We start from the raw sequence: 13,803 nt of genomic DNA on the forward strand, positions 1-13,803 counted from the left end.
TAATGCCCCTGCCTATTTTATGAGTATGATGAACAAAGTGTTCATGGAGTTCTTGGATAAGTTCGTTGTGGTTTTTATTGACGACATATTGGTCTACTCGAACAATGAAGAAGAGCATAAGGAACATTTACGCTTGGTTCTTGAGAAGCTCAGGGAACATCAGTTGTATGCCAAGTTCAGCAAATGTGAGTTTTGTTTGAAAGAAGTTGGATTTCTCGGGCATGTTATATCCGGAGAAGGAATAGCAGTAGACCCTACCAAGGTTGCATCTGTCACTAAGTGGTTGGCACCCACCTCAGTTGGAGAGATCATAAGTTTTCTTAGACTCGCAGGTTATTGCCGGAGGTTTATTGAGAATTTTCCAAGATAGAGAAGCCCATGACGGAGTTATTGAAGAAAGACACCAAGTTTAAATGGACTGAGGATTGTGAGGCCAATTTTCAGGAGTTGAAGAAATGTTTGGTTACAACCCCAGTGCTGATTCTCCCACACATACGCAAGGATTTCCAAGTGTATTGTGACGCTTCCCATCGAGGACTTGGAGGTGTGCTTATGTAGGATGGAAGAGTTGTTTCGTACACCTCACGACAGCTTCGACCTCATGAGTTGAATTATGCCACTCATGATTTGGAGTTAGCAGCCGTAGTGCATGCGCTCAAGACATGGAGACACTTTCTCATCGGTAACCGTTGTGATGTTTACACGGAACATAAGAGTTTGAAGTACATCTTCACGTAGAAGGAGTTGAACCTCAGGCAAAGGAGATGGTTGGAGCTCATAAAGGATTATGACATGATATTGCATTATCATCCAGGAAAGGCCAATGTCGTAGCAGATGTGTTGACCCGCAAGAGTTATGTTAAACGCTCATAACCGGAGGACTACCTCAGGAGTTAGCCGATGATCTCCGAGAGCTACACTTGGAGATAGTTCCGAGAGGTTATGTTGCAGCATTGGAAATTCAGTCCACTTTGCTGGGAAAGATCCGAGAAGCCCAGAAGACGGACAAGGAGATTGCAGAGATAAAGGAAAGGATGCGTAAAGGAAAAGCTAAAGGTTTTCGTGAGGATGAACACGACACTTTATGGTTTGAGGATCGTATTTATGTGCCTAATGACCCTGAGATCAGGAAGTTGATTCTTCAGGAGGCTCACGATTCACCTTATTCGATTCACCCAGGCAACACCAAGATGTACCTGGATCTGAAGGAGAGTTTCTGGTGGACAAGAATGAAGAAGGATATTGCAGAGTATGTAGCAGTATCCGATGTATGTCAGAGAGTTAAGGCAGAGCATCAGAAACCAGTAGGGTTGCTTCAGCCTTTGCCGATACCTGAATGGAAGTGGGATAAACTTGGCATGGATTTTATCACTGGATTACCCATGAACCGTTCAGGCTATGACTTTATATGGGTTGTAGTCGATTGCTTGACTAAAGTAGCCCATTTCATCCCTGTGAAGACAACTTATACGAGTGCTAAATTGGCGAAGATATACATGACCAGGATCGTGCGTCTGCATGGAGTTTCGAGGACCATCGTATCAGATAGAGGAACACAGTTTACTTCAAAGTTTTGGAATCACTTGCATGAAACTTTGGGTACTAGGCTAGAGTTTAGTACAACCTTTCATCCACAGACAGATGGACAGACCGAGAGAGTCAATCAGATTCTGGAGGACATGTTGAGGGCTTGTGCACTAGATTATGGATCTAGTTGGGATGACAATTTGCCCTATGCAGAGTTCTCCTATAGCAACAGTTATCAAGCCAATTTGAAGATGGCCCCTTTCGAAGCCTTGTACGGAAGGAGGTGCAGGACACCATTATCACGATACTAAACGCAAGGAGGTAGCCTACGAAGTCGGAGATAGAGCATACCTTCGTGTGTCCCCACTTCGAGGAGTTAAGTGTTTTGGACTCAAAGGGAAGCTAGCCCCATGATTTGTAGGACCATACAGAGTTTTGGAACTCATGGGAGAACTTGCCTACATGTTGGAATTACCCGAAGGATTGTCAGGAGTTCATGATGTGTTTCAGGTTTCCCAGTTGAAGAAGTGCCATGCAGAGATGGCCGACATTCCACTAAGGGATACAGTGCCACTAGAAGCAATTCAGTTGGATAGTGATCTGACCTATGAGGAGAAGCCAGTTAAGATCCTCGAGTTTTCTAGCCGAGTTACCCACAGTAAAGTCATCAAGTTTTGCAAAGATCAGTGGAGCCACCACACCGAGGAGGAAGCCACCTGGGAATGAGAAGAAGATCACCGCAAGGACCACCCACACCTTTTTGCTGACCAACCCGAATCTCGAGGGCGAGATTCGTCTTAAGGGGGGTAGGTTTGTAACATCCCAATTTTCAATTTGCATCTTATACATAGATCATTCTTATGCATTCATATTTATTTGCAGTTTGGTTTTTATTTGGTTGTGATCCAAGAAATCTTAAGCAACTCAAGGACCCAAGGAGAGAGTTGGAGGTTTCATATAAATTTCACTTTTGAAATTTATTCAAATTTGAAATGTGCATCAATTTGATTTCAACAAATTCTTTCTAGTTATTTCAAAAACAATAAAAATAAAAAGAGAAGATAAAAGGACTTCTTCAAAACAGAGGGGAAATGTTGTAAAAGAAATTTGGAAGTCAAATTTTTTTAATTGAATTCTGTTTGCAATTTTAATCACTTAAATTAGGGAAAAACATGCATTTTTAAGAATTGCATTTAGTCCAGAAAAATGTTCACATTGTCCCAAATATTAGGAGGGGATGGTGAAAATTGTTTCTGGATTTTTAAGATTTTTTATTTTATTTTATTAGGATCTTTCTTCGCGGCGTTGTTTATATATAAGAAAAACCTCGTGCGTGCCGACTGGGCCGGCCTAGCCGCAGGCCGCCTTCCCCGCGTTGCGCCGCCCGTGTCCTCGCTGGAATCCGGCTAGGAGTCCAGGTCGGAGTCGCCGCTGTTGCACCTCGCGAATCCGAGGCGCCCCCTCCCCCGGGCCTTTAAAAGTCGACCCCACCGCCCCTCTCCTCACCACAGCCGCCGCCGCCGCCCGCTCGCACCATCACCGCCGCTTGCTGATACGTCTCCAACGTATCTATTATTTATGAAGCATTCGTGCTATTATATTATCTGTTTTGAATGTTTACGGGCTTTATTATACACTTTTATATTATTTTTGAGACTAACCTATTAACCGGAGGCCCAGCCCAAAATTGTTATTTTCTTGCCTATTTCAGTGATTCGAACAAAAGGAATATCAAATGGAGTCCAAACAGAATGAAACCTTCGGGAGAGTTATTTTTGGAACGGAAGCAATCCATGAGACTTGGAGTGCACGTAAGGGAAGCAACGAGGAAGCCACGAGGCAGGGAGGCGCGCCCTACCCCCTGGGCATGCCCTCCACCCTCGTGGGCCCCTCGTGGCTCCCCTGACCGACTTCTTTCGCCTATATATGTCCATATACCCTAAAAACATCGAGGAGCACAATAGACCGGGAGTTCCGCCACCGCAAGCCTTTTTAGCCACCAAAAACCAATCGGGACCCTGTTCCGGCACCCTGTCGGAGGGGGGATCCCTCACCGGTGGGCATCTTCATCATCCCGGCGCTCTCCATGACGAGGAGGGAGTAGTTCAGCCTCGGGGCTGAGGGTATGTACCAGTAGCTATGTGTTTGATCTCTCTCTCTCTCTCTCTCTCTCTCTCTCTCTCTCTCGTGTTCTTGACTTTGCACGATCCTGATGTATCGCGAGCTTTGCTACTATAGTTGGATCTTATGATGTTTCTCCCCCTCTACTCTCTTGTAATGTATTGAGTTTTCCCTTTGAAGTTATCTTATTGGATTGAGTCTTTAAGGATTTGAGAACACTTGATGTATGTCTTGCCGTGCTTATCTGTGGTGACAATGGGATATTCACGTGATCCACTTGATGTATGTTTTAGTCACAACTTGCGGGTTCAATGAACTTATGCATAGGGGTTGGCACACGTTTTCGTCTTGACTCTCCGCTAGAAACTTTGGGGCACTCTTTGAAGTACTTAGTGTTGGTTGAATAGATGAATCTGAGATTGTGTGATGCATATCGTATAATCATGCCCGCGGATACTTGAGGTGACATTGGAGTATCTAGGTGACATTAGGGTTTTGCTTGATTTGTGTCTTAAGGTGTTATTCTAGTACGAACTCTATGATAGATTGAACCGAAAGAATAGCTCCGTGTTATTTTACTACGGACTCTTGAATAGATCGATCAGAAAGGATAAGTTTGAGGTGGTTTCGTACCCTACAATAATCTCTTTGTTTGTTCTCCGCTATTAGTGACTTTGGAGTGACTCTTTGTTGCATGTTGAGGGATAGTTATATGATCCAATTATGTTATTATTGTTGAGAGAACTTGCGCTAGTGAAAGTATGAACCCTAGGCCTTGTTTCCTAGCATTGCAATACCGTTTACGCTCACTTTTACCATTAGTTACCTTGCTGTTTTTATATTTTCAGATTATAAAAACCTATATCTACCATACATATTGCACTTGTATCACCATCTCTTCGCCGAACTAGTGCACCTATACAATTCACCATTGTATTGGGTGTGTTGGGGACACAAGAGACTCTTTGTTATTTGGTTGCATGGTTGTTTGAGAGAGACCATCTTCATCATATGCCTCCCATGGATTGATAAACCTTAGGTCATCCACTTGAGAGAAATTTGCTACTGTCCTACAAACCTCTGCACTTGGAAGCCCAACAATGTCTACAAGAAGGTTGTGTAGTAGACATCAAGCTCTTTTCTGGCGCCGTTGCCGGGGAGGTGAGTGCTTGAAGGTATATCTTTAGATCTTGTAATCGAATCTTTTTGTTTCTTGTTTTATCACTAGTTTAGTATATAAAAGAAAACTACAAAAAATGGAAGAGTTTGTCTCATATGCTTCATCTTTTTAATATCTTTCGTGAGAATGATGGAAAGGAAAAATGTGCTCAAGTGCTAGAATAAGAAGTCCATAAAATGTTTGGCACTAAATCTTTGAATGATGAGCATGATTGCAATGTTCTTAGTATGAACTCTTTGAATATACATAGTACTAATGATGATTGCACTAGTCATGATGAAAATGTCTCTTATAAGCATGTCAATTTTTGTGGAGAGTATTGGGTTTGCAAGTACACACCAAATAGGGAAGATAGATATTGCAAGAGGCATAAGAATTTAGAAACTAAATGGTTGCAAGAAAGGCTATATAAGAGTGCTGAAATTTAAGATATCTTTACCGTACTTGTGAACTTTGCAATGAACATGGTCATTTAAATCTCCGATGCAAATTGTTTCATGATCGAATCGTGTCGAAAAATTGTGATGACTTCATTTCCCTTGCACATCATAATGAACTTACTTTGCTTTTGGGTTATGAAGAATTGAAACGTGCAACTAAGCATATTCCAGAATTTAACCTTAAGAATTTTCTTGATATTGATCTAAAGGAAATTTATATGTATTGTGCGGTGAATTGCATTGAAAATCCTTATATTGCCAATTACATAAAGAAAATAAAGCAAATAGAAGATGAAGAGAATACTAATGAAAGGGAAGAGACTTCCCAATATCCTCCTATTATTCCTTAGGATGAATCAGGTAACGAGGAGGAGCTTTCTATTCAACTAATCTCATCAATAAGGAGCTCAAAGAAGGGGGTTAAACCCACACATGATGTGAATAATAAAAAGATAAGACGGAGAAGCAAAGGTAGAAAGGTATCTCCCTTAAATGATGTTGCTCCTACTACTCATTGTGATCATGATAATTGCGATACTATTGGTGCGATCCATACTATTAATGATGAGAGTGATTATGATTATGATATGAAAAGGCCAAAGCTTGGGGAAGCTATGTTTGATGAGGATGACATATTTGAGAATATATTTGCTGCAATTAATGTTTGTCCCAAGCTTGGGGATGCTATGTTTAATGAAGAAGATATTTTTAGCCTCCCAAGTTTTGGTATGCAAATTTGTTATGATGATAGCATGCCTCCTACTTATGATGATTATATTGATGAAAGTGGGTTTGGAATAGTGTCAACTTTAGGAAGTAATGATCCCACTATTTTGGAGGATGTTGAATCTTATTGTGATGAATATGAAAGTGGATTTCGAGAGGTCATGACTTTATTTAGTGATGATTCCACTATCTTGGAAGAGGTTTCAATCGATTATGATGAGAACAAAGTTGCTACTTATGATGATTATTGTGATGAAACTTATACTATAAAAAGTAGTGATGATTATATTTATAGAACTTGTCATGATTATGATTACCATTTTTCTGAACATTACTCTTTTAATATGGAAACAATTTATAGTATTCGAGTCTCTTATGATACTCCCACTATTCCGAATGAGAAGAATTTTTCTTATGTGGAGAGTAGTAAATTTTCTATGCAAGTAGATCATGAAAAGAATGCTTTATGTGATGGTTATATTGTTGAATTCATTCATGATGCTACTGAAAATTATTATGGGGGAGGAATATATGCTTGTAGGAATTGCAATACTATCCAGTTTCCTCTCTATGTGCTTAAAATTTTGAAGTTATGCTTGTTCAGCCTTCCTATGCTAGTTGGTTATTGTTCCCATAAGTTGTTTTCTCACAAAATCCTTATGTATAGGAAGTGGGTTAGACTTAAATGTGCTAGTCATATGCTTCATGATGCTCCCGTTATGTTTCAATTCTTATCTTTTATGTGAGTATCATTGTCATCATCATGCCTAGCTAAAAAGGCATTAAAGAAAGGCGCTTGTTGGGAGACAATCCAATATTTACCCTTACTATTTTTGTGTTTTCACATGATTATGCTACTTTAGTAATCTTGTTTTATAGATTTTGTTTCAATAAAGTTCCAAGTAAGACCTTTAGGATAGCTTGCGGTGATAGTTGTGTTGATCCTGCTGAAAATCAGAAACTTTTTCACCCGGTAAATTAGTTTTGATAATTCACATAAACGTGCTTATGATCTGATTCTTTTTGCTCTGGATTGGTACACAAATTTCTCAGGTTTTCCTAATTTGGTAGGATGTTTGGAGTTGCATAAGTATACGTTTGATACAGATTACTATAGACTGTTCTGTTTTTGACAGATTCTGTTTTCTATGTGTTGTTTGCTTATTTTGATGAATCTATGAGTAGTATCGGAGGGTATGAACCATAGAGAAGTTGGAATACAGTAGATATTACACCAATATGAATTTAGAATGAGCTCATAACAGTACCTAAGTGGTGATTTATTTTCTTATACTAACGGAGCTTACGAGTTTTCTGTTGAGTTTTCTATTGTGAAGTTTTCAAGTTTTGGGTAAAGATTCGATGGACTATGGAATAAGGAGTGGCAAGAGCCTAAGCTTGGGGATGCCCAAGGCACCCCAAGGTAATATTCAAGGACAACCAAGAGCCTAAGCTTGGGGATGCCCCGGATGGCATCCCCTCTTTTGTCTTCGTTCATCGGTAACTTTACTTGGAGCTATATTTTTATTCACCACATGATATGTGTTTTGCTTGGAGCGTCATGTTATTTTATTTTGTTTTGCTTGTTGTTTGAATAAAGTACCAAGATCTGAAATTCTTAAATGAGAGAGAGTCTTCACATAGCTACATAATTATTTAATTACTCATTAATCTTCACTTATATCTTTTTGGAGTAGTTTGTCATTTACTCGTGTGCTTCACTTATATCCTATGAGTAAATGGTTGAATGAGTTGAATATCCTAAATCTGAAATTATACATGTTTCATATGTTTATCCCATGGGGAATAATGACTTCACTTATAAGAAGTAGAGGTGGTAAATTTATTGGTCATTTGAACAATTCATGAAAGAATATTGAAGGAAGAGAGATTTCACATATAAATATACTATCTTGGACATCTTCTATGATTGTGAGCCCCATTCATTATTTTTAAACCTGAGCAAATTAGTTGAAGTTGGACAAGGAAGACAACATAATGAGTTATGCTTGGGTATATTTGTATAGAAGTTATATTGTTTTAGATCCTCTAACATGTGGTGCATGCTTTTTAGAATCCTTTGCTAGCCAAAATATCTGTACTAAGCGGGAATACTACTTGTGCATCCAAATCCCTTGAACCAAGTTTCTTACATGAGTGTCCACCATACCTACCTATATGCGGTATTTACCTGCCGTTCCAAGTAAATTTGCATGTGCCAAACTCTAAACCTTCAAATAATAATCTGTTTTGTATGCCTGAATCGCTCATGTAGCGACTAGGGGCTATCAGTATCTTCCATGCTAGGTAGGTTATTCTCACGATGAGTGGACTCCACTCATCATTCACGAGAAAAATGGCTGGTAACTGGGATGTCCAGTGCCATGATCAAAGGATCAAAATCAAATAAAAAGTAATTGCAAACAAAACTCCCCCAGGATTGATGTTAGTTGGAGGCACCCGTTGTTTCGAGCAAGCCATGGATTGATGATTGTTGGTGGAGGGGGAGTAAAAACTTTACAATTCTGTTTGGGAACCGCCTATAATGTATGTAGTATGGAAGATATTGGGAATTCTTGGTTGTTATGTTGACAATGAAAGCATACCTCTCAAAATTATTTATCTCTATTTCAAAATCGAGCTCTGGCACCTCTGCAAATCCCTGCTTCCCTCTACGAAGGGCCTATCTTTTACTTTTATGCATGAGCAGTAGTATTCCTTCTCATTCCAACCTACTCTTTAGTTGGTAAGCATCATGTCATGGGGAAATATCTAAGCATATATGGCCATTCAAATATATTTGATCATGAATTATTATTGTTGACAATTATCTATATGATAAGTAAGTTGGGAGGCGAAACATTAAGCCCCTATCTCTCTCTATGTTCGATGGATGCTATTTGTTCTAAAAATATGCTTTGAGTGGTAGCAATCATGGAAGACTCTATGATAGTTGAGTATGTGGGACTTGCTAAATCAAAGCTCTTACATAGACTCTTCCTGAAAATAAGATGAATTGTAATTGTTTGATGACTGAGAACATAGTTTGCTAGTTTTCAAGAAAGTTTATGGTCTATGCTTTAACATTTGAATAGCTTGTCACTTGATCATGAAAAGTTTTATGAGATGAGTTGCTGTTATGACATATAATGATGCTAGAAAAGGTGATTGAAATTATCATTGATCGAACTTATGCACCTACTAGCATTCACACTTCATAAATTATTTCTTTTATCATTTACCTACTCGAGGACGAGCAGGAATTAAGCTTGGGGATGCTGATACGTCTCCAATGTATCTATAACTTATGAAGCATTCATGCTATTATATTATCTGTTTTGGATGTTTATGGGCTTTATTATACACTTTTATATTATTTTTGGGACTAACCTATTAACCGGAGGCCCAGCCCAAATTGTTGTTTTCTTGCCTATTTAAGTGTTTTGAAGAAAAGGAATATCAAATGGAGTCCAAACGGAATGAAACCTTTGGGAGAGTTATTTTTGGAACGGAAGCAATCCAGGAGACTTGGAGTGCACGTAAAGGAAGCAACAAGGAAGCCACGAGGCAGGGAGGCGCGCCCTACCCCCTGGGCGCGCCCCCACCCTCGTGGGCCCCTCGTGGCTCCCCTGACCGACTTCTTTCGCCTATATATGTCCATATACCCTAAAAACATCGAGGAGCACAATAGATCGAGAGTTCTGCCGCCGCAAGCCTCTGTAGCCACCAAAAACCAATCGGGACCCTGTTTCGGCAGCCTGCCGGAGGGGGGATCCCTCACCGATGGCCATCTTCATCATCCCGGTGCTCTCCATGACAAGGAGGGAGTAGTTCACCCTCGGGGCTGAGGGTACGTACCAGTAGCTATGTGTTTGATCTCTCTCTCTCGTGTTCTTGACTTCGCACGATCTTGACGTATCGCGAGCTTTGCTGATATAGTTGGATCTTATGATGTTTCTCCCCCTCTACTCTCTTGTAATGGATTGAGTTTTCCCTTTGAAGGTATCTTATCGGATTGATTCTTTAAGGATTTGAGAACACTTGATGTATGTCTTGTCGTGCTTATCTATTGGGACAATGGAATATTCACGTGATCCACTTGATGTATGTTTTGGTGATCAACTTGCGGGTTCAATGAACTTATGCATAGGGGTTGGCACACGTTTTTGTCTTGACTCTCCGGTAGAAACTTTGGGGCACTCTTTGAAGTACTTAGTGTTGGTTGAATAGATGAATCTGAGATTGTGTGATGCATATCGCATAATCATGCCCGCGGATACTTGAGGTGACATTGGAGTATCTAGGTGACATTAGGGTTTTGGTTGATTTGTGTCTTAAGGTGTTATTCTAGTACGAACTCTATGATAGATCGAACCAAAAGAATAGCTTTGTGTTATTTTACTACGGATTCTTGAATAGATCGATCAGAAAGGATAAGTTTGAGGTGGTTTCGTACCCTACAATAATCTCTTCGTTTGTTCTCCGCTATTAGTGAATTTGGAGTGACTCTTTGTTGCATGTTGAGGGATAGTTATATGATCCAATTATGTTATTATTGCTGAGAGAACTTGCACTAGTGAAAGTATGAACCCTAGGCCTTGTTTCCTAGCATTGCAATACCGTTTACGCTCACTTTTATCATTAGTTACCTTGCTGTTTTTATATTTTCAGATTATAAAAACCTATATCTACCATCCATATTGCACTTGTATCACCATCTCTTCGCCAAACTAGTGCATCTATACAATTCACCATTGTATTGGGTGTGTTCGGGACACAAGAGACTCTTTGTTATTTGGTTGCAGGGTTGTTTGAGAGAGACCATCTTCATCCTACGCCTCCCACGGATTGATAAACCTTAGGTCATCCACTTGAGGGAAATTTGCTACTGTCCTACAAACCTCTGCACTTAGAGGCCCAACAATGTCTACAAGAAGAAGGTTGTGTAGTAGACATAACTTGCCGCTGCTGCTGCCACTGCTACTGCGCCACCGCCGCTGCCGCTCATCGTCGCCTCGCCCGCCATTGACCTCACCGGAAGCCGCCGATCCCGCCGCCGGTTCTTGTCGGAAAAATCGATAAACCCTAGATCAGTTTATTTTCGGTTTTTCCTATCCGATCGGTTTTCTTTGGTTTTCTTAGTTTATTCGAATAGATTGGTTTTATTTTAGATCGATTAAATAGCGAGTGTTCACCCGATTTGTTTCTGTAACGAACGTATTCGTTCGTTAGTCTCTGTTAGCGGAGGTTTTTCCGATAGATTTTCCATTTTCTGTTTATTTTCGGCCAGGGACCTATTTGCGAATATATTTTTATCACGATTTAGCTCCTGATTTTCAAACTAGCGTAACCTTTACCTCGTTTATCCAAATTAGATGAAACCAACGCTTAATTCTTCGTATCAATCCCCTCTATCCAGTAAACCCACTTGAACATGATTTTGATAATTTAAATTTTGAGTTTAGTTCAGATTAGTATTCGATCTTGTTTCGGTTGCTTCTTGAGTTTCGTAGGTCCGTTCGAGTTGATTCTTTTTGCAAATCGTAGCTAATCACATATACCTACTGTTAAGATCTAATTCACATGATAATAATGCTGTTAGAACTTGTTTTCTGTTTAGTTTAGTTGTTTGTTTGTTTTTGAGTTTTATTTGGATCTTTTCTCGAATTCTCTTTGCATCGTTTGATTGATTGCTTATGTATGCTACTGTTTGTCTACGCTAGATTTTCCGGAGTGTGAAGCTTGTTACTACGAATCTCTAGAGTTTTCCGATCGTTAGCAAGGCAAGTTACACTTTGATCGTACTTTTTCATACCCAGTTTTTACTATGCATTAGTATTGCCCCTTTGCATGAGTAGGATTGGGAACATGTGGTTTGGTTGTAGTACTTGAGGTAGGAACCTATTACCTTTGATCACCCCGGGAATATACGTTATGCTCAATTATTTCTTAGCCATGCTCGTAGACGGGGATTGGATCATGATGTACATGGAAGTTGTGAGAGATAATAATTTTGGACAACATTAAGGTGGCAACTTTAATACACATCTCGGTGGATTGGTTGGGGCACCTGGAGAAACAAGTGCTTGCCCATTTGGGAAATCCCGGGGTACCCATGTGATTTTTCCTCGGTTCGCCACCCAGGCTCAAAGGGGTCATATGATATTTCATGCCTAGAAACTTCCGTGTGTAGCCACACGCCATTATGGACTCTGGCATAGTTGAGTAAGTTGTGTGAGCTCTTGAAGAGGTAGACTAGTAGATGTAGGGGAAAGTAGGTGTACCGGTCTACCCAGAGTAGAGAGTTAATGCTTCAGAAAGACTATGTCTCGATCTTCAGATCATGAATGCGGTCGAGTCTTGTGCGAAAATGTGCGCAACCTCCGCAGAGTGTATAAACTAAATATGGTTAGTCGTGTCCCCGGTTATGGACATCTTGAGTATCTAGAAGTGGATATTATTGTTGATCTCATCACTCTTTAATTATTTGAATTGGGTTTAATGATGATACTTGATATATGTTGGGATTTGAGTTGGAGGAACCTTCTCAAGTATTGGTTTAAATTTATAGTAAATAAAATATATTCCTTTGTTTTAGGAAAAAATTAGCTTTATGCAAAATTAAACTTAGAGCCTCCACCAGCCAAATATGCATGTAGATATAGCTTCTTGCATTCATTGCTTTACAGTGTAACTCTGTCAGCATATTCCATGTGCTGACCTACACGGCAGCAACGTCTCATGTCACAGACTTTACCGACGAAGAATGAGGTGTGTTAGGTCGTTGTCTTGCACTCAGCTATGCCATTGGAGTTGATGGACTCATTTTTCTTCGAAGCTTCCACAGTTATTTAGTTTACATGGCCTTCAGCCGTTTTTATTTGTGTAACAGATACTCTTTATGAGGACCTCGATGTAATAAGTGTGTGATTGAACTCTGTTACAGTTCCTCGAGTACTGTGTGTGTCAGCATACCGATCCAGGGATGACACTAAAAGCACACAGACTTCGGTCCATTGGGATCGTTGTCGCTACATTTGTTTCCTAAGAAAATCAGTACATACTATAGCAATTTTTGGAGAGAGAAAAGAAAGAAACAAGCAATCGAGCGGGCGACTAGCGAGCGATCGGTGGGGGCTAGCGAGCGAGCAGCTGGGCCAGCCAACGAGGGTCGGGGGCTAGCGAGCGAGAAGGGGGGCCAGTGTGATGCCCGGATAATTAAGCTACAGTAATCCTCCGTTAATGGTGCCACGTCATCACATTACTGTTGCTAATCCTCACTTAACCCAAATCACTGTTCATATTCATACTCAAATTTAAAGTCAAAATTCAAATTTGCCAAACATGAAAACTAAAATGTTCAAAGTGTGGCAAATAATCCTTGGGTGTTTGTCATGTTGGAACCAACCTATTTTGGATTCTGAAAATGCCCCTGGAAATTATTTAGTGGTCCAACATCATATTAAATGACCTTTTCAATTTCTAAAAATGCTTGAACAATTCCTTTGGCCCTGAAACTTTTTAGGCAACACCACAATATTGTGCCTCAACTATTTGCTAAGTTTCACCCTCGACAAAAATCATTTGATGCCTTGTTTCTATCCAAAACAGTAGCTATCCTTTCGATAGAAAATAAAAGAATTAAATTACGGAAAAGGAACCCCTCCCCCTTCCCCACCGGGCCTCAACCCCACCGGCCCACTCGGCCACCCCCACAGGTCGGCCCACCCCGTTACCTCCTTATCCCCTCCCACTCTAGTAACCCTAGCCCGCTACACTCCACAACCCCCACGACCCCCCCACTCTCTC

The sequence above is a fragment of the Triticum aestivum genome, chromosome 2B (genome assembly GCF_018294505.1).
Source record: "Triticum aestivum cultivar Chinese Spring chromosome 2B, IWGSC CS RefSeq v2.1, whole genome shotgun sequence".
Lineage (NCBI taxonomy): Eukaryota > Viridiplantae > Streptophyta > Magnoliopsida > Poales > Poaceae > Triticum > Triticum aestivum.